Source organism: Rhynchophorus ferrugineus, unplaced genomic scaffold (assembly GCF_030347505.1).
Source record: "Rhynchophorus ferrugineus isolate W39M unplaced genomic scaffold, kcgeb_rfMv2 rfM5, whole genome shotgun sequence".
NCBI classification, from domain to species: Eukaryota; Metazoa; Arthropoda; class Insecta; order Coleoptera; family Curculionidae; genus Rhynchophorus; species Rhynchophorus ferrugineus.
In genome coordinates this window covers 9,953,175-9,974,786 of record NW_027472584.1, presented here as the reverse complement: position 1 = coordinate 9,974,786, position 21,612 = coordinate 9,953,175, and the positions used below count along the sequence as shown (strand labels likewise).

The 21,612-nt window shown below is 29.7% G+C and overlaps 2 protein-coding genes across 2 annotated transcripts in view; one reads left to right on the top strand and one right to left on the bottom strand.

Annotated features, from left to right (window-relative positions):
• The window catches only part of HUWE1 (HECT, UBA and WWE domain containing E3 ubiquitin protein ligase 1), a 158,327-nt gene that overhangs the window by 95,644 nt on the left and 41,071 nt on the right, over positions 1–21,612 (top strand). Inside the window, exon 2 of the mRNA XM_076405283.1 lies at positions 5,485–5,560. The gene's annotated coding sequence lies outside the window, so the exon portion shown is untranslated. The remainder of the gene's footprint in view (positions 1–5,484; positions 5,561–21,612) is intronic.
• LOC143197116 (uncharacterized) overlaps positions 1–21,612 on the bottom strand; it is a 60,546-nt gene that overhangs the window by 15,635 nt on the left and 23,299 nt on the right. The window lies entirely within an intron of this gene.

Sequence of the window (21,612 nt, the reverse complement as noted above, 5' to 3'; positions counted from 1 at the left end):
CGTGTATATAGTATATGTGAATAGGTGCGTTTTCATTAAGTAACAGTAAAACAAAAACTTCATTTACATAATCCTATAGAGACATGTGAAAAAAATGACATCCACGCAATTTATTTGATAATATCATGCAAACAACGATAGGCGATAAAAGAGTTATAAAGATTGCAACATAAGCAACATTTACGATATTTTTATAATAAAACATTAAATACATACAATATATATGGTAATTATAATAACATTAATATAACTACAGCGATAACAATTGATTTAAAATGGTTTGTAATTAATTAAATTAGAATTTAATTCATCAGATTATCTGATAATTCCTGGAACTGTATATTAGAACTAAATCACACCAAATAAACTAACTCAAACATGTATATAGTATACATCTATAACATTTGATGAAGGTCATATATCAGGTCAGATATAAATATCAAATATTTATAGTATAAACAATAAATTAGTAATAGGTATATTCTTATTAGTTTTGTACTTGGTCTGCTCATGTTGTTTGAAGGTCATAAAAAACATCGATATTAATATGAAATAATACTATAATAGTAACCTGGAGGTTAATACTATTAACTTTTTTTATGAGCCTACGTAATCTATGGTCAAAAATATTCTTAATGATCCGACTAGTATTGTAATACAAAAAAAAACATTTATTCAATAGATAGTCTTGAATTCACTCATGCTAAAAATGGAGTTCAAGAACAACGACTGTGGAACGTTACAAGCCACAAAATACTATCTAAATATTGATCAAGAACATCATAATGAAACAATTAATAATATGCGGGGAAATATCGCAATAAATAAAGTTGTTGTAATAGTAAGAAAACCTTTGATCATCCGACATAACTAGTTTTTTATAATTCTTAATGGATAAATTAAATTGTCGGGAAAATAGATATCAATCATATAGATAATAACCAAATACATTTATAATCCGAATTAAAACGTGTACACAATTATCAAAAAATAGTAAGACTAATAATAATAAATAGAATTTTTTTTTGATTACTCCAAATGAATTTCCCCGTCAATGTAACCAACTTGATTATAATACATTTATTACAATATTTTTAACAGTTTTCATTTCAATTTCTGGAATTGTCTTTAAAACCCTAACACGTTTACATCAATCAGCTCTAAACTATATCATCGAAGAGGTTTTTTGGTTTAGGGAATAGTCAAGAGCTCTATAAAACTATATCAGTTGAATAAAGCGGTTCCGCAATGATATGAGTTTAAGTAATAGTCTGTGAGAGATCACTACACCAACAATGTATCACTTCATAATATTCTTGATAGACAATTTGATTGGAAGAAGGAATTAATAATGAGAAACATCATGATTTTTATGTCTTCCTATTTTGTGGTCACACTTTTTATTGTTTGTGTTTTTTTATTATATACGCATAAATATAATGCTTTATGAATACAAATTAAAGAAAATGTTCCATGTTTGTAATATGAGATATATGAGAAGTATTAATAAATCGAATCAACAACTATTTTTCAGACATATGAAAACACTTTTATGGTCTTAATCTCGAACCCATTTAACTTTAAATTTAGATGCCTGACTTGCTATACTATAAAATGCTGTGAGTTCATTCGAACTCAACTCTTTGAAGCATGAATATTTGTATTTCTTTACAAGCAAATCTAACACGGATAGATGCTTTGTGATATGCCCTCTAGTTTAATCATTCCTCGTCACCATGTCAAAGTTTAATAACCCATTGGATTACTATAAGAATATAAGATTTTTATATTACTATAGGAATATAAGATATATGAGAAGTATTAATAAATCGAATCAACAACTATTTTTCAGACATATGAAAACACTTTTATGGTCTTAATCTCGAATCCATTTAACTTTAAATTTAGATGCCTGACTTGCTATACTATAAAATGCTGTGAGTTCATTCGAACTCAACTCTTTGAAGCATGAATATTTGTATTTCTTTACAAGCAAATCTAACACGGATAGATGCTTTCTGATATGCCCTCTAGTTTAATCATTCCTCGTCACCATGTCAAAGTTTAATAACCCATTGGATTACAACTAGTAATCGAATCGAAGTTCGAAGTAATCCAATGGGTTATTAGTACTAGTTCCCAACGGAAACAATAGCCTAAAATGCCATAACTATAAGACGTTTTTGAAGCATGTTTCTTATCTATGTGCAGCACCATAAATATCATAAAAACTACATAGCTTTTACCTAAAACTGGAAAAAGCAGGTTTTAAACGTATATTGAAGGCGAGATCAAGAAGTGCCACACCTAGTCTAATTTTAAGATTGTTGAAGAGACGACATTGTTGTCATGAATGAGGCATTGAAATCGTTATATAGTAGACATGTTTTAATAGCTGATGCACTTACTTAGTGGTTGTCGAGTCTCTGGGATAATCAAATCATTATATGAAGATCTTGATGGAATTGCTTTTACCAAGTCAGTAACACAAGTAGCAGTCAATAAGATCTTCATAGCTCCAAATCTGACAAAAATCTAATTATATCACTTGACGGATATCACCCGATTCCTCAAACAGAATCAGCTAAATACATCGGCATCCATGTCGATAGTAGATTAAATTGGGAGACACCGTGTTAGACAAAAAACAGATCAGATTAGACTCAAAGTCAAGCAACTGTACTGGTTATCAGTCAATCATAAAGCCAATTTGAACCTATTGCGTGGAAATATGGAGTTGCTCTAAAACATCAAACCAACTAGTAAACCAAGCTCCGAAGCCAAAACAGAGTTCTATCATTAATTATCATACCTGGAAATCAAACTGATATACGAAGTGCTCCTAGATTTTGCCTTAAAATGTGAAATAATGCTGCAAAATCACAACAATGTGGAAGCAATACAGCTACTAGACAACCCGCAGGAAATCAGAAGATTGAAGCAAATCAAATTACACGAAAGTGTATAGTATATAAGTGTATTTTTAACTTTAGCTTAAGTAGATTAGTTTTATTTTAATTTGTGAAATACATACTGATGTATTAATCCCGTGCTGGCTTTGGTTATCTATTAATTCAAGTATAACAGAACAGTAATAAAAAATAAATTTGTAAATTAAGATTGTACTAACCATATCGAATGTAAGATGTTGAACCAAAGTATTAAAATTTATCATGGAGGTGGAGGTTTCAATTAATTATTATTTTTTATTAAATAGGGAGGCAAAAGCAGGCTCAAAAAGTGGTAAAAATTATCTTTTGTAATAAATGAACAGGCCTATTACTCTCTAAAAGCATTAAAAATAATAATAATAAAATAAATAGTGGAAAATTAAGAAGAAAAAAACGTATTAAAGTAATTTAAAATGAAATGATTGCATCACTTCTCATTCCAAAAATGCCTTACTGTCTATGACACGTAACATTGTTTAACGAAGCATCTAAGAGAAAGCAGTTCGTTATATTTAAGAATGAAAAAATTGATTGTCGCCGAGAGTTATTAAATATGTCGTTAAAAAAAAGAAGTCGTCCTGACTCGAATAAATGCGACTTAACTAAGCAATTAGCTTTAATTTCACATAAAATTCATTATGTGTGCTAAGCAATTGTTTGAATAATAAATAAACCCTAATTTTCCAGTTTTTTTTATTTAGCGGGTTTGTGGTTGAGATTTTATCCGTAAAATATTTTCCTTTAACGAAATTTGTTCAAATTAAGAAAAAACAGTTTGAAAATATTATTAAAGATAAATAGCTTTGGTTTAGTCAATGTAGTGAAGAAGCTACCACTAATATTTGTGGATATATCTTATTTAAATGATGTATTTTTATTATTATTATTTTTAATATATTTTAAAGTCTCCGTTTACCAACTATGGGTTTATCTGGACTGGGCCTAAAGTTTAACGTGGGCTCCGAACCACGCTCCTCAGCATTTAGCCTACCGAGTGGCGAGTGACCAACTTTAGAAATCATCCCAGAAGACATCCTGTCTTACCCAGCCTGGTTACTGGCGTGACTGGGATCACTTTCCTTGTCAGATTTTACACTCTTGCCTAGACCATTCACAAATTTTAAACATTCACAAACATAAATTTACGACCATGTCCCAAGCAGGATTTGAACCCGCGGACAGTAGGAGGACCGTTCCATCGCCTTTACCACTGCGCCACCAAGCCGGCTAAATGATGTATTAGTATGTGTGTAAATTTTTTAATACTAAAATATTTGTACTTGTTTTTTTTTGGTTGTAGTTTACTGAATGATATTTTTTGTATGCAGTTATTTTTTACGTAATTGACAATTACTGTAAACATTATTATCCATGTCACTATATCCTCTATATCTGTATCTAAATGTGTTTTCCAACATATTTTTTAAATACATTTAAAAGTAATAGCCATGTTAACATATGTTATATAGCGCGACTGATACAGTTCTTCGGAAAAACTAAGGGTCAACAGCTCCCACTGGCATTTATATTCTTTTCATATTTTAAGTATTTCTGTTTTGTCTATTTGACATTTATTTATTATTTCATATATGAATATGATAAACAAGATTGGTCTTAAACTTGCGCATTGTCTTAGTTCTACTTAGGTTTTGAAATATTTCGATTTCATGATGCCTTCACTGGCAGCATTGACATTTATCCTATATATTTCTTGAATTATTCTTACCCTGCCAAATGCCTTTTCAAAATCAATAAATTCTAGGTATATCTATGTTTTTTTTGGATTAAACTTTTTGTACTAATTATCTCATACTGAATATATGATATTGTATACGTTTCGGAATCTGCTCTGCGATTCTGTTAGTGACTTTTTTTGCTCGTATATCTTTATTACTGTACACAACAGAGTAATCCCTCTTTTTTATCGCCCTTTTTATATATCGGAACAATAAGTGCTATTTGCTAATCCTGTGGGATTTGTTCCTATTTCCATACTCACTTAATAATTCAGTTCAACTTCCTGACATATTTTTTTCAGCAATTCTTGAAAGTATTTCTTTTGTCTCTCCATTATTATTTCATCTTCAGTTATGTCATTTTTTATCTCTTATGTGTCTATAATTATATGCTTTTTCCATTTACAAAATTTTAAAACCCTTTAAAAAGGTTCTCGCTTTTCTTCATTCTTTCCATCTGGTTTCCAAATTGTATCCATGTTTTTTGCCTCTTCTACTTTTCGTTTTACTCTTCCTTTGCTTTTTTCTATATTTCGTAGTTTTCAGTTTCACTTTGCATTCAGCCAGTTTATTCCTCAGATAATTAAATTAAAATTATTTATTTTAAGCCGTATACGTTTCCTACATCATATACATTTGTATATGAAGAATATATTTTCACACCAGGAAATTTTAACCTGTTAGATATGATGATATACAGATGATGACTTATATAACAATAAAATATATATAATACTTAATTAAATAATGTTACAAGCTTTTTTGGCTTACTATATGTGGTATTATTATTGTTTTAGCACCAGTGCTCTTGGGAAGTGACCCAGTTTAGCGGACAACAAAACTGCATTGCGTCACAACAATTCTCATCACTATGTAAGTATTACAATTATAAAAATCAACAAAACACTTAACAATCACATTAGCACTGCTTGGCGATAATTTTTAAATAAAAAAAACAGCAACACTTTAAAATTGGTGTGTCTTTTTAAAGTATTTAGTTCTTGATTACATATCAAAATAATGGATTTTAAATAAGTATCTTTCTGCACAGCAAATATCTTAAAAATATAAGTTTCTTTAATTAAATTTAAAGTTCTAATGTTAATTTTTTATTAAGTTAAAATTATTTTAAAACAACTATAATTACATAAAATTTTCTTATGTAATGTAATTATTAGTAATCAAGGTGCTGATTTTAAGCACATAAGTTTAATGAATAGTCATTTAAACGTAAAAATGATTACGAAAATTGTATAGTTTTGCGTCTTCATAGTGATTGTTTAAAATTGCGTTATTATTGCTAATTATGTAGAACTGTTATTGCAGCAGTTTCTGTATTTTAATAAAACATTGTTGTTTATACATGACACGAATGTTTTCGTTAAAAACATCAGTGCTTTATATTTCATTATATCCACTTTTATTTAGTTTATTATATTTTTAACCGGTCTGGGCACTAATAAAATGTGTTATTTATATACTAGTTTATAGTGAAAGTGAAATGACTATAAAAAAAAGCAGCGAGAGGCTTTAAAATGTTATCTATCGAAATAAATATACGAGTACTACGATATAGAGATTTTTAAATGTACTTTTTCCTGTATATTAATATTTCCTGAAACGTTTATGTGACCATTGCATGATTAATTAATACTTTCGCTAGTAATATGATTAGAAACATTTTTACTATCATATTCATAATGTTCACTACCTATTTTATTTTGTATTTATTTAAAATTATGATTAAAAAGAGTAAACTAATATAATATTATCTGATCAGTATTTATTATTGCCCAGCTTGTTCATGATTTAAACTTAAAAAATTGAGGCTCTGAACTAAGGTGCATTTTTTAGGGTGTGTCAATTATACTGAAACTATCATATTGGTGTTATATGAGGATATGACCTGTTTTAACACCGGAAGTGTTATGTAACTGACTCAAAATTTAAAAAAAAAATTATATCAGTGTTGCCAAGAAGTTGGAATGCTTTAAAAAGTATTTGTCTATGTACATCTGAAGCCCTTGATGAAGTTTGACAACGTACCGAGGAGTATATTGAAATTTTGTCTTTACTTAGTATTAAGTTGTTATCAGTTTTTTGACAATATTTTACTTTATATTTTTTATTTGTTCTTATAGGCATCTAAGCATCGTTCAATTTTTAATATTGGTTTGTTGTTATGGTGAAACTTGGTATTATCTTGTTTCATACATATTTGTGTATGAAATCCTAAGTCATCTCTTCTAGATGCGCTGATATTGACGGGAGTCCCCGTGTTCTGTACCGTATTTACATGTAATGGTCAAAATAATATGATAACCTGATATTTATTTATTTACAAACAAATATTTACTTATTAATAAGGTGTTGAGCCTCCTTTTGTTTTAAAAATAGCCGCAATTCTTCGCGGAATGTCTGAACAGTTTCCAATGGACTGTTGTCCCATTCTGGCACCAAATCAATTGCTTCAATGATATTGGAGATGGAAATATATTCCTATCTCTATAAAACTCCCCATAATGGTTCAACTATGTTGAGGTCTGGAGATTATGCTGGCCAGGGAAGATGTTATTATTATCGTGGGATGTGGCCGTGTTTAACGACAATATGTTAGCCATAGTAAGAACTTAATCGGTGAGAATGGCGAGATATTCATTCACAGTAACGTGGCAAATGATCAGTGTTGCCAACAGAAATAAATTAAAATCATAAATATACTAAAAATCAAAGGATCCGACTTTAATTTAATAACAAATGGATCTTCAAAAAAGTTTAAAACATAATGAATTTACAATTTTAAAGAAAATTAAACAGAAATTATAATACAAAAGAAGAGAGTATCATCTTCCATACTCAGTGGATAAAATAAGCAAACCATAAAGTTTTTTATAGTGTTGGAAACAATCGACTGAAATCGACCATCGACTGTTCAGTAATTGACTACTTTTTACTATCGACTATTTCAATCGCTATTTTTGGTTCGACTGTTTTTACTAATAACTGATTTCAGTCGACTGTTTTCAGTCGCTATTTTCGGTCCGACTGATTTTATTACTATTTACTATCGATTGTCTCAGTCGTTTACTTTTAGTTACTATTTTCGGTTCTACTAGTTCATTCGATTGATTTTTAACATTCTGGCCTTCAATCCTAGCCGCGACCTTGAAAGTAGTGCGCCGAATTTATGCTTATATAAATGTATATGTAATATATGTGGTTTTATGTTTTTTTTTGTAGTTTGCTTGTGAATAACTATATATTGTAAATTAATATAGCAGCATTTTTGAACGCTAGTTTTCGAGGGCAAAAAAATTAACTTATAAATGATAAATAGTAAGATACTTTTGACTGGCATAATAGGTAATACTTTGGACTGGTATAATAGGTAATAATTTTTTGATAAACTTTCAGGATTTTTGTCCAAGTGTCTTGTTTGTCGAAACTTTTTTCCTAAAATCTTGAAAACTAAAATTAGGTTCCAAAGGTTTCAGAAATTGCATAGATCCAAAAGATTTGAAGAATTTTTCACAGTAGCAGTTGTTATATTTCTTTTAAAAATATTAACCGTAAAGAGGTGAATAAAGTATATTAAATATTTGTAATACATTTTCAGATAGGAAAACTTTACTTTAATATTCAACAATTTATTTTGTTCGCTATTAAGAAGAGCACCACAGTTTTTATTTGTTAACGAATGGACTATCTTAACAGAATGTGTTCAACTTTTAAAAACCATTGAAATAATGACCACCGAGTTATGTGGTGAAAGACATTCCAATGATGTCTTTAATTATACGGTTAATAAGAGGACTGCAACAATTCCATCAATTCCAGGATTTTAACAAGTGAATGGGGAAAAAATGACAAAATTGTCTATTAGATGTCATCATCAATAAAAGACTGGCAATTTTAGAAATGAACAATATGCAGGAAATCCACATTTAAGATCCTAGATCTAAAAAAGTAGGATTTGGTATTGCAAATGATGCTGAGGTGATACAAAAAGTTATCACAAAAAAGGTATCTTCCATTCTAACAAAAAATACAAATATAGTTCCACAACTCGAAATTCGAGACAAAACCACTGACCAAGAATGTATTGACATCTGGAGATATTTTGATAAAAAAATGGCTAGAATGAAAAAGGTAATTACTCCAAGTACTGCAGCAACTTTACAGATTTAGCAGTATTTGGAAATTCCATTTATTGGGCGTTTAGAAAACCCATTGGATCATGGATTAGATTTTTCAATTATTCGGTATACGTTTACATTTTATTTAGTAGTTATGATTATTGAAAATTTTTAGTTTTTAGGTTTTATTTAAGTTGTATTGTATTATTTATATGTATTATGCTATGTTATTTAGAAATAGCAATTAATATATTAAAACACGATAAAACCATTGTGGTGTTATTATTCCATTCCTTTTTACACATCCACAGAACATTCAGTATAAAAGTAATCCTACTTCCTTTAAAATCATATTATTTATAACATGATAACAGAAATTAGTATTTTTTTCCTTTTCTTTATATATATATATATATATATATATATATATATATATATATATATATATATATATATACATCTCTGTCTCGCTTATACTACCATTGGACTGCTCCAAGCATTTATTGGAGATAAATGTTAATTTATCCTTTCCTTTCCTCACACAATCCTTTCCTATCTCACATTTTATACAGAAAAGAATTCGTACATCTTCGTCTGACATCACGAATGGAAAAAAAACAGTCGAACCGTGCATTTAACTGAAAATAGTAATTACTATTTTCAGTCGCTATTTTTTTAACTATCGACTGTTTTGCGACTATCGACTGTTTCGACTGTTTTCAGTCGATAGTTCCCAACGCTAGTTTTTTATAAGCTGTACCTCATTCAATCAAGAATGTTAATGCGTGTATTTTAAATATTGAGATTATCTAATGTCACAGCAATGTAATTAGAAGACGATATCAAAATAATGGAATATTGAATTTAAAAAATGTTTAAAAACACGAAATAGCAAATCAAGCGATCCAAATTCTTGAAATATGATTACTCAGTCGATAAAGTCAACAACCTTGCCACATTCTGCTAAGTAATCGGTTTAGAAGTCAATCGAGTTTGGAAAAAAATATAAATTACTACAAATCGAGAGACATGTAGCCGGTTCGTGAAGAATTTGAAGTGAAAATATGTCAGACGGTGAAAAAAACCAATCAAACAATATAATCACTTTCTCTGCATCGCCGTATAGGTAAAATTTGAAAATGTATTTTGAAAACAACGACTACTTAGTTGAGATATTCTTCTGAGTTCTTTATTGTACATACAAGACAATGATTATTGTAAATTCATTTTACGTTAAGAATGTACGTACATTGTCATTCCGTTTAATTTAATTATTAGAAAGTTATTTATTTTTCAGCGTTGTTCTTTTTCGCGCTCTTTCTAAATATTTTTTTACATTTTACAATAAGATTCTGAAAATAAAAATGTAACTAAATCATTTGAAAGAGACAAAAAATGTTGGTCAACTAGAAAAAAATAATTAATTTGTCACTAAGTAATTTGTTTTGGTTGTGTTTTTAATCTTTTTTTATTGCATAATTTTTAATTAGTTTTAACTAAGATTTACAATGTTAGAATACTGTTGAAATTTAAACATATATTTCAGTTTAAATGTAGTTTTAGTACTGTGAATTAATTTTAAGGGATTTTCATAGCAATTTTTCCTAATTTTTTGGTATTTAAATTCACGACAGATTTTTTTGATATAGACAGACGGGTTTCGTTATTTTTATTTGATATTCATATTGGCTGAATGATGGTAGTTGATCCAAACGTCATGTTTATGAACTTGTTATAAGTGAATTTTATCTAAACACAAATTATTATCTCAGTTACTGTTAACTCTTTCATGGTTATACTGACACCATCAGTGATATGTCTAATAACATTTAATTTTGTCTCCTCAAATATTCACATTAAATCATAACCATCTAGTATTTAACCGTATTTATTATATATATTTATTATATTATATATATAGTATATTACTACAATGTACAATTGAAATAACTGAGTGAAAGAACATCACATGCAAGGCATCGTTAAGAATTATCTTATACTTCGGTGGCTATGAGAAATAAATCCACAGAGTCTGAGGCACAGTTTCTTATGTTAGCTCAATGGCCATCTAACTTGTACAGAATTACTACCAAGACTAATTTGATGCCATACATAGTTTTCACTGCTGTACTTGTTTTTTTTTAACGTTAACCAACAACGTCCCAACTTTTTTTCAATAAGATGTGTTATGTTCACTGAATTGTAAAGTCTATAATCAGGTATTATGTATAATTACACCATGATTTACAAAACAACACACTAATGCAGAATGATTTTATATTTGATTTCTGAACTACAAATTTTATTATTATAAATGTGAAACTAATTGAATGTATTTATTTTGTCTATGTATTTCGATGTTAAATCACTTTATATTTTGTAGTTAATTAAGTTATAATTTGTACGTCATTATTGCCAGCATATAGAAGTAGTTTTAAAATATAAAGTCTCAAATTTTTCTATAATGCTTAAAATAATTTGAATGATATCACTGTGCTCGAAAAATGGTTCGTTATTAATTCCTTCCACTGGATCTTACTGTTGTTACTGTTGAGATCTATATACTCTTGTTTATATATACCTCTTCTTTTTTCACACAGTATTGGTTTTTTTTTCACGACATTTTCATTAAAAATTCAACATAGTCCGCAACCACTTAATTCGCCAGACGTAGCTCCATTGAACTTTTAGATATTCCCTGAACTCAAAAAAGCGATTGGAGGGTCTCGATTTGAGTCGAGAGGAGAGGAAAACCCATTCCATAAATTGAACTGAACTGCTGTTTAAAGCTGTCTCGAAGACTTGAAGAATCATTTGCATATATTAATTGAATACAATGGTCAAAATGTGACGTATCAATATAAACAATTGTTACACAACGTGGAACAAAAGTCCCACTACCATTTTGATTTCCTATAACTTTGCTCAAAGAAAAGATCAGTAAGTTTGGTTTTCATAAAAAAATTATTTGGTCTTTACATTTTTTTGTCGTTATGATTGTAAAATTATATCGGCTAAGTGGTAACTGCGATTCACTATGCAACTTTCGGCTCTTTTTAAGGCATTTTTCATGACATCCTGCAACATCTGACGCTGAATTTCTTCAATTTCGTGACGAATATTGTCTTTAAGATGTTGAATCATTTGGGGCTTATTCACATAGATTTTAATTTTTTTTAAAAACCATAAGAAAAGGTCTGGTCCTGTTAAATCCGGAGATCTGGCTGGCCATGCTAAATCGCCACTTCTCGAAATTAGTCTTCATGGAAAAACGCCTGTCAATAATTGAATTGTTGAATGAGCTCTGTGTGATGTAGCCCCATCTTTCTGAAACCACATGTCGTCTTGCTCTTCCATTTCAGACACAAGAAAATTTCGAATCATATCTTGGTACCATTCAGCAGTAACAGTAACTGCAACACCTTGGTCATTTTCAAAAAAATAGGGACCAATTATACAGTTGTTTTTAGTAGATGTAATGATGTTTCATGACTTAATTGAGGATACTGTGTTCCCCAAAACCGACTGTTCTGTTTATTGAAATGGTCACTGAGAAGAAAATGGGCTTCATCGTTTATTATCAATTTAAACGAAAAATATTAAATTCCACCAGACATCCTTAGCATTGCATTACTGTACTCAACTCGTTGATCAGGATCTTTCGCTAGCAATTTTGGGACCAATTGAATTTTGTACGGGTACATTTTCAAATCAGTTTTCAAAATTCGCCTTAAACCGCGTGCAGAAATGTGTAACTGGGAACCACGTCTTCGAATTGATGATTATGGAGACTTTGCAGTACTATCGCGCACCAGAGCCGCATTTTCAGCGTTACGAGACGTCCGTTGTCTTCCAGAACGAGGCCTGTCGCTGTCCTACCGTACTGTCGAAAATTCGCATGTAAACGATAAATTGTAGTTTTGTAAGGCATTGGACGATTAGGATATTTTTGACGCAATTTCCGCTGAGTAGCAATAATGGAACGATTATTTTCAATAAATATTGTCACTATTTCTGGTAGCTCTTGTGGCGTATATTGATCCATAACAAAATTTGGACGTCTACACAATACAATGGTTAAAGCGAAATTGAACGTCACATAACCAAGATAACGCGCAATCAAAATGGGACTTTTGCCCCACCTGTTACTTCCTAACTCATTTATTAAATTTGATGGTTTTGACATTTTTCTTTATAAAGTAACAATGTTCAACGCTCAAAATTACATTTTCGACATATATTAGTTTTGGTGTTTGATTTGAGGAAGTCAGCCGAACCTCATCAAACACTTTTGGTGATGCTTATTATTGAAAAATGGTCTGGGGGTTCGAAAAAGTTCGAGAACACTGAGAATTGCAAACTTAGTGAATGAAAAACCCAGCTCGAATTCCCAAAGAATTTCCGAACAGTTGATATTCATCAACATTCGTCATTATTATAACTCTATCCAGACCTAAGCTGTCATGAAGTCATGAGTTAGTCATGAGTCAAGAGAGCCATCCTCATTAACATTTAAGCAGAATATTAATGGCTGTAAAGTCTTGTTGTACATATATACTACAAGCTGCTAAATTCGAATGTTACTGTTACTGCAGCTGTATACAGATATCAATTGAACAAATCGAAAAACGAATTAATGCAAGAAAGAGGATCAACAGCGAGTAGCAGACGCTGTAGTTGCAGCTAAGATGGGAAGTTCTGATCACCACTCATTCAAACTGATGCAGCTGGAATACGATTTCGAAATTATGAAGAATATTTCTAGAAAGATCATGGCAAATATTTTTATTAATATATAATTTTTCTCAATAATTACTTAAAATGTATTTATAGTGAAAAAATATTTTTTAGTAACAGTGATATAATGTACTGAAATAAAATAACGAAAGTATCGGGCCTTATTATATTTTTCCGATAGAGAAGTTTCCTTAAACTAGCAAAAATAACACCATCTTCTTACAAACTAAGTAATTACCCATTCATAACTGGGAATTAATTTTAACATTACCGTGAACACTTACAGTTATTCGTTTTTATTTGGCCTATACTTCCTACTCTTGTATAACAAAGAAAACCATTCGGCGTATATACATCTTTTAAAAGCAGGGACGTAAGTACGTTTTTCGAATCATAAGCGATGAAACTTCAATCAGTATCGATTCTTTACGGCGATGAATTAAAACACAAAGGAGAAGGAAGATCGATCAAAAATTAAAATTACTTACCGATTTGTTAATTGACCGTTCGCTTTGTAACTATCAGAGTGTAAAAAGCAGTTTAGACAGTTACAAAAAAAGAGGAAATTTTTTAATCATTATTGTTACAAGTGCTAAACAAACGATTTAACTAAATTATTTAACGGTTTTTGTTAATTCATGTCAAGAGTGTTAATGTTTTCTCCACTTTAATTTAACATTTTAAAGAATGGTCGTTATTTCGATGTAGTAGAAATCATTTGAAAATGTTTTGTTTTCTCGTTAAGTCCCACACATTGTATTTGCTTTCTTTATTTCGTTTCTTGGTTTTCTTCCTTATTTAGACAAGACAATCGTAATTAGTATTTTAATTAATAAAACGTGTACAAATATATCAAATGTTAAGAATGATTTTATTTAATCTAAAAATACAATAAGCAATTGTTTTGACATTTATTGTTTTATATAGGAAACCCCAGAGTGATAGTTTCCTTTATTACAGTAATTAGTGATTTAATACAGTTTAATAAGAATTAAAAGTGTAACTAAAGCAACTAATGTTAAAGTTTAGGATATAGTAATTAGATCATATATTAGGTAACAATAGCCTTTTCTTTCTTGTTGATTATTTTATTAGCTTCAATACAAGACTGTTTAAATGAGAACTTGATTTTTGTGAACAGTTTATAAATATATTTTACTTTGGCTGCTAGTTAATTAGAACAACCACTGAGCAATATCTATAACTAGTAATCAAATCTTATTAAATACTTATATTGTATGTAGATGATGCGATAAGTCTAAAGAATATAAATCTTATAGTACCTTGTACCTTGTAAGCTAATAATTTGTTTTTCTGAAGATTTTTTTTTGGCCTGGAACCGGGAAGGGGAATCCTGTTACAGATACCTGGTCGGGGAGACCCGCAGGAATAAGCGAGTTGAACTGGTTATTTGGAGACTACCTCTGGGCTACCTACTAAACCCCACCCTATCAGCTGATCCAATGACAATTGATAGGGCTTCATCAATCTTTGCATTGAAGTCTTTGAGGTAATCGTTTATTCTTTATCCAAGAAACACCCTTTTTATTTCTGATTTGTCACATAAAGTAAAAATGCAAATAATCTTCTAAATATTTGTATTTTAAAAAATAATTTATACCATAAGGGTTTAGAATTAATTTTTAAAGTACGATATACCCTTGGGTATTTTTTTACTGTATTTTTTACACTATTTTTGCAATCTCTTACTTTTAGCATTTTAAAAATATTTAGATAAAAGATACCAAATGTTATTAAACATTTTCAGTAAACATATTTCATTCATAAAACTGTTGGGATAGCACGTTCTCCATATATTTGGCAGTGATGGATAGTTTAAAAGAAGAATATCCTATCCAACTAAATAAGTTTGAAAATGAAAAATTAGAGGGTTAAACCGAACTAAACCATCGAGGATTATATCATATGGTACAATATGTTGGACTATTGGTTGACACATTGAATGACAAACCGATTCGGGGCATCTTTTTTTCCACAAAACCAGGTTGATAGTGTTGGATTTATTGTCTTTGTTGAGATTATTGTTGGTGTTAAATCTGAACGCCCTCTCTATTTTTTCTCAATAAAGCCTTGTGGAGTGGCTAAATCCTCGATTTTTTTTAACTGAATATTGTGGCCAGTGTCCGCCCTGTGTTCAGCCAAATCTGACTGGATGGTGTAACTATATCTCACACAGCGTTGCCGTTCTTTTATCCGTGTATTTATTATCCTCCTAGTTCTTTCTGTGTATACGTTTATACGCCCACAGGAACCATTACCATCTTGTTACTTTTAATGGATTCCTTTTAGCTTTAGAGTTAGGGAACACCTCAGACATCTTTCTGTGCGGTTCAAAGATGATGATATCAAGATGATATTATATCTCTTCAGTACACTGACAATACGATCTGTTGATCCTTGAAGAATCGATCGATGAAACTTCTTCGGTGTGATCTTTTTCTGTTTCTTTTTCGTTTTTATGATAGGTGAGCATTGGAATTTATTGCTCATTTGATGGTTCTTCTTTTTTATGTCACTCAAGCTATATTCATTATGAAGAACTACATGTCATGTGATGACCTGAGGTGGTGTAACATTGTCTAAAGCTGTCTGTACTCTTGTATGTCTCGAAACTAATATAATAGCCTTCAATTTATAAAAAACCTTCATAAATAATTCACAGTTCTTATAATAAATCGTTTATATCAACACACAACAAACGGTTCTATTTGGATATCTTAGATAAAACTTTAAAATTGAAGGAAAATTCTTAATAAACGAATACAGTATTAATTATAACTAAATAATATTTAAATTAAATCAGAATTTTATGTGTATAGAATTTTTTTTATATTGTATATATCGTAATAAACATTATACTCATTCGAATAAAAATACACGCCCCTGGAAATTGTCTGTATTAAATATAACCAGTCGTAAATAAGTTCAAAAGAATAATTTTCAATATTCACGTTTGCTGTGGTACTGTCGATGAGCGTATTTATTACGCTGTATTAGCGATTTTTTATAATGGTGTCAAACAAATGTTATTATTGGCACTTACTAAATTGTAATATAAAATCAAACAATCAACACGAAGCCTATGAGCTATGTAAAAACGTTCTTTTAGTTCTTTATAAAATCATCAGTTATATTATTTTTGTTTTAAATAAATTAATAAATGTATAATATATTTGTATGTAAGCCTCTAATGTAATGAATTATCTTAAGGTATTTGAAAGTTTATTTGAATTTCCGCATCTTAATCGATAATAACTTCATCGATTCAAATAATTACGAGTATTTATGTAACATAGTTAATTACTTATTTATTTGTCTATAAAACTTGCAATTTCATTTTTTTCTTCAATCGAATAAGCAGTTATCTAACCATTTTCCTATTAATGGTAAGCCTTTTTATTGCAGATTTTAACAATTATATTACAATTATAGCGTAAACATTTTTTATGTTTATTAAAAAATATTATCATGGACTTAACGAATTTAAAATTGTCAGCCAGGCTATTTTCACTTAAAAATTTTTTTTCTGCATTTTCTTCTTCAAATTTTTTATAATTTCGCTTGACTCGGTTGAGCGTTTCTGCAACATCACTATTTCTCCCCGAAAATGAACCCCAAAACTCCTGACTCTGAAACGCTGTGAAAATATTTATCTACGGCCCTCTCAACTTCATTCGATAGCCGGAAAAATCGTACCCCGTAGCCCGTAAATCGTAGTCAAGAAAGTTGCACTAATATTCGCCTGTAACTGAATCATCAGTTTCTATCAACTACTCCGAGTGCTGGTGAACCCATGTCTCATCCATGTCATTTGCTCATTAATCGACTCAATCATCTTCATGGGTCTATCGTCAGGTTTCATGCACTTTATGGATGCTTACCCGAGCCGCCATAGGCTTATTTATAGGATGAATTTCCTTAAGGCTAATCCATACAAAATGTTGAATTTTCTAATCAAAACATTTCAAGTTCAAGTTTTCAATATATTTGTTGCTTATATTTTGGGGAACATATTCCTTAGTGATTTGCTCTGAAATCTTTCAAAAATGTCTATGTTGCTATTGCTTACTGTGCCTTATATCGCACGTATATACGATCTGGCTTAATGACAACTTTGCATACTATAATTTTGTTTCCATTGCTTAATTGGGAGTAGCGGTCTATTAATTAATTCACACTGCTCGTTGTCAAATTCTTTATACTTACTGGTGGACAGGTTTCTTTTTTGAGTGTGTAAGTTACACAAGTGATTTCGTAAACCTTTATTCTTCACTGTTTAAACCAATTCTCTATTTCATTTAGGTATCATTGAAATTGGCATGAAGCAGTTTTGTGAGTACTAGGGGTGTCGGCCACCGAGAAAAATATCGATATATCGTTTACGATATTTAAAAAAAATATCTGGTAATGGTAAAATATTTGGTATATATATATATATATATATATATATATATATATATATATATATATATATATATATATATATACATATATATATAAAATAAAAATAAAAAAAATATCCAAGTTTCTTTTGAGAAAATATATTGACCGATATATCGGTTAAAAAAATATCGGCCAAAAATATCGATATTTTTTCGGCATCCTTAGTTATTACAATCTACTGACAGGACAGCACTCTCGTCATCATAAGTCTAATTATAAAACCGGTCCCAGAATACTGCCTTGACAGACACTTGAGAGTATTTCATGTAGAGCAGAATTTATTTAGAAACTAGAAAAATTGACAATTTTTAGATCCTGATTTACGTCACAGATCCTTCAGATTTCAACAAACAATATCATGTAAATAAAACAAACTATTGTCCATAAACAAATATAAATATCTATGTCCTAACGGGATTCGAACCTACGGGCTGTGGCAATGAAGCCTACGGCTCTACCCACTACACAACCGCACCGGCAAAATATAATAAGTTTTAATGACAATAAAATTGCAATGGTGTTATGAGTCTGTTACGAATCAACAAAAGGGTATTTTTATTAGAATTATTATTGTTCGTTAACATTTAAGGCATGGTAAATGGTTTGAATATATTAAACTATTATGTTTTACGTACAGTAAAATATATAAAAACAATAGGTAATGATTATTATAATACCAACCTCTCTCTTCTTTCAATACAAAAGTGACTTTTATATAATTTTACCATTAATTAGTTACGGGGAACCTTTACATTAAATTTAGTGAAGGCAAATGAATGTATAGAGAAGGCTTACACCAAATTCCAAGTAAATGAGTTCAGTATAAATTAGATATATTATGTCAACCGTCTCGAAAAAAATTGTTTCGAGAAAAAGCTATAATTTTAGGTTAAAATTTTTAGATGACGCGTCACTAAAACATCTATATCTCCGAAAATAATATAAATTTTAAAAAATCCTCTTAATATCATATTCTTAATGGGTTGAGCTTTGCAAATATGAAAAAAATCGATTTAATAATGCTAATAAAATTGCAATGGTGTTATGAGTCTGTTCTGAATCCACAAAAGAGTATTTAGGGGGTAGTTTAAAGATTAATTTTTAGATGCCGCGTCACTAAAACATTTTTATCTTCGAAAATAATTTAAATTTTGAAAATTTCTCTTAAAGGTATATTCTTAAAGAGTTGAACTTTGCAAATATCAAAAAAATCGATTTTGTTCAAATTTCTAGATTAGAATATTCCCTTAGTTATATTCTAAAATTACAGACAGCTAAAATATGTTTCGTATTTCTCTCTTTCTCCCTTTTTTTGTCTTTTCCTTCAATTTAAATTTCATGGTATTAAAAATTTGACTCAAACAGAATGGCTTTAAAAATTAAAATTTGTCACCGTCCTGCTGTGCACTCCCGCAGATGAGAAAATTGAAATATTTTTCATGGGTTTGTAATCAAAGATGTCTCAGAATTAATTAAAATACTGTTAATGAAATGTGTTTATAATTTTGGTTTTGAGGTTTATGGGAAAATAAATTAAACTGACACCTACAATGATATCGTTCAAACTTGAATAAGGAATCATTCCTCTCGCATGTGTTGTTAATTGCAATATCATATTAGGTTAACGTAGTGTTTCAATTAAAGCAATTAAAATGAAATTGATTTAATTAAACATATTATGATTTTAAATTTATTAGTATCGTGTTATTGGTGTCAGACAAGGTGTGTTGTATTTCATTGCCAATAAATCAAACGGTCTGTTCTTCATCTTGATCGAGTCATAACACTTTTTAAAATGTAACTATAACGATAATAAACCGCAAATTCGTTATATTAGATGCCAGCTGATCGTTAAAGTTGGTTTTAGGAGAAGAAAGTATGTTTCTATTAGTGATGGTTTACATAGCATCAATTTTGAAATTGGAAAATCGATCGTATTCTATTTCATTGGTGTTTTTGGACAGAATATATGTCGTGAAATCGAATCTATCTATTTCTCGTTTATATTAAATAGCTTTCCAAACTGTTATAGTTTACTTTTTAAGATAAAAATTATTAATTTCAATCAGAGCTCTTTTGTTTGTTTAAATATTTTTATTACTGTTGTACTTTTATCAATACGTAAGCAAGACGTGTGCAGGATAAATACATCAGTATGCATTTTCCAAATTAAAATTAAATAAGACCATTTAAGTTAATACTTATACTCCACACAAGTTCGTGTGATTTGGTTTGCTTCAATCTTCTAATTTCCTGTGCATATTCTAGCTGTATAGTTTCCATGTTACTGTGATTTAGTAACTGCTTCTATGTGTTAAGACGAAATCTTGGATAATTTCGTAGATCCATTTGATTTCGATATCGTCATGCAGTTCTTCGCTGGATACGTAACGATAAGCATTGGTAATTAATCAAAGAACTTTGATTTGGTAGCGATGGTTTACTGGTGGGTTGATACATTTTACTGTGTCTTTATTAAAATTTATATCAATAAAGCTTTTGCAAATCAATGAGATTTGTTAATTTTATGTTAACTAAATTATAATCAGGTTACTATCATCATATTATCATATCATCATAACATTATTTTCATTGCTAGCGATCAGTCGCATCTATTGCATTAGACAGATAGATATTGTCATTGATCCCAATGTATGTTTGGATATGATGTAACTTCCACCAAAAAAGTTAAATCTAGGTCCTTTGGCATGTCCTTCAACCACTATCGAATAAGTTCACCTCTGAGCTCTTTCACAAGAAAAACACACCAAATGTTCCCATCTAAAATATTTTTAAGATACTAGTGCAGAATTTTAATAGTGTCTATGTATTAATACCGTAATAACTTAATAAGTCATCGACAATGTTTGGTTTTAATCTTGATTATAATATTTCTCTATTTTTGAACGTATTATCTCAGAGAACCGATTGATCATACAGTTTAGTCAATTTGACTCATTGCTGACTCTTCTGTAATAGTATTATCAAATGTTTGAATATTGCGATGGGTATATCTAAATACCATTAATACTTGCAAAGACTGCAAACCGTAATTTGTTAATAATTTGATCTATTCGTCATTCACTTGTAAGCTATATGGCAATATATGATGTTTCCTGAATAATAGCTCTTCCTTATTAAAGATTAACCTAGAAGTTTGTAGACTTGATGATAGTGTGTCAGTTCTGAAGCAGGGTTGTGGTTGATTCAGATGAGCTGATGTTTTTGGGTTCACATCCGCTTATGCGAAAATCGATGTTAAGTTTTTATATGAAATTCTTAATTTAGTGGTGAATAAATGAAAGATAAAAAGGCAATTTTATTTCATAATCATATTTTAGTATGTAGGTTAAAAAACTGGTGACCACAATTCTTCATTCGTCTTGTCGTAATCTACAGACCATCATCAATAAAAACTTGAGTTATTTAATACAGATGCGGATGTTAAAAGCATTATATTCAATATGCGCAATCTAAGTACACAACTAATAATCACTATTTTTACGTCGTATATATTAAGTTAAAATATAACCCTAAAGAATCCAAACAATTCAAAATATTATTATTATTATATATTATGGGGTAAAA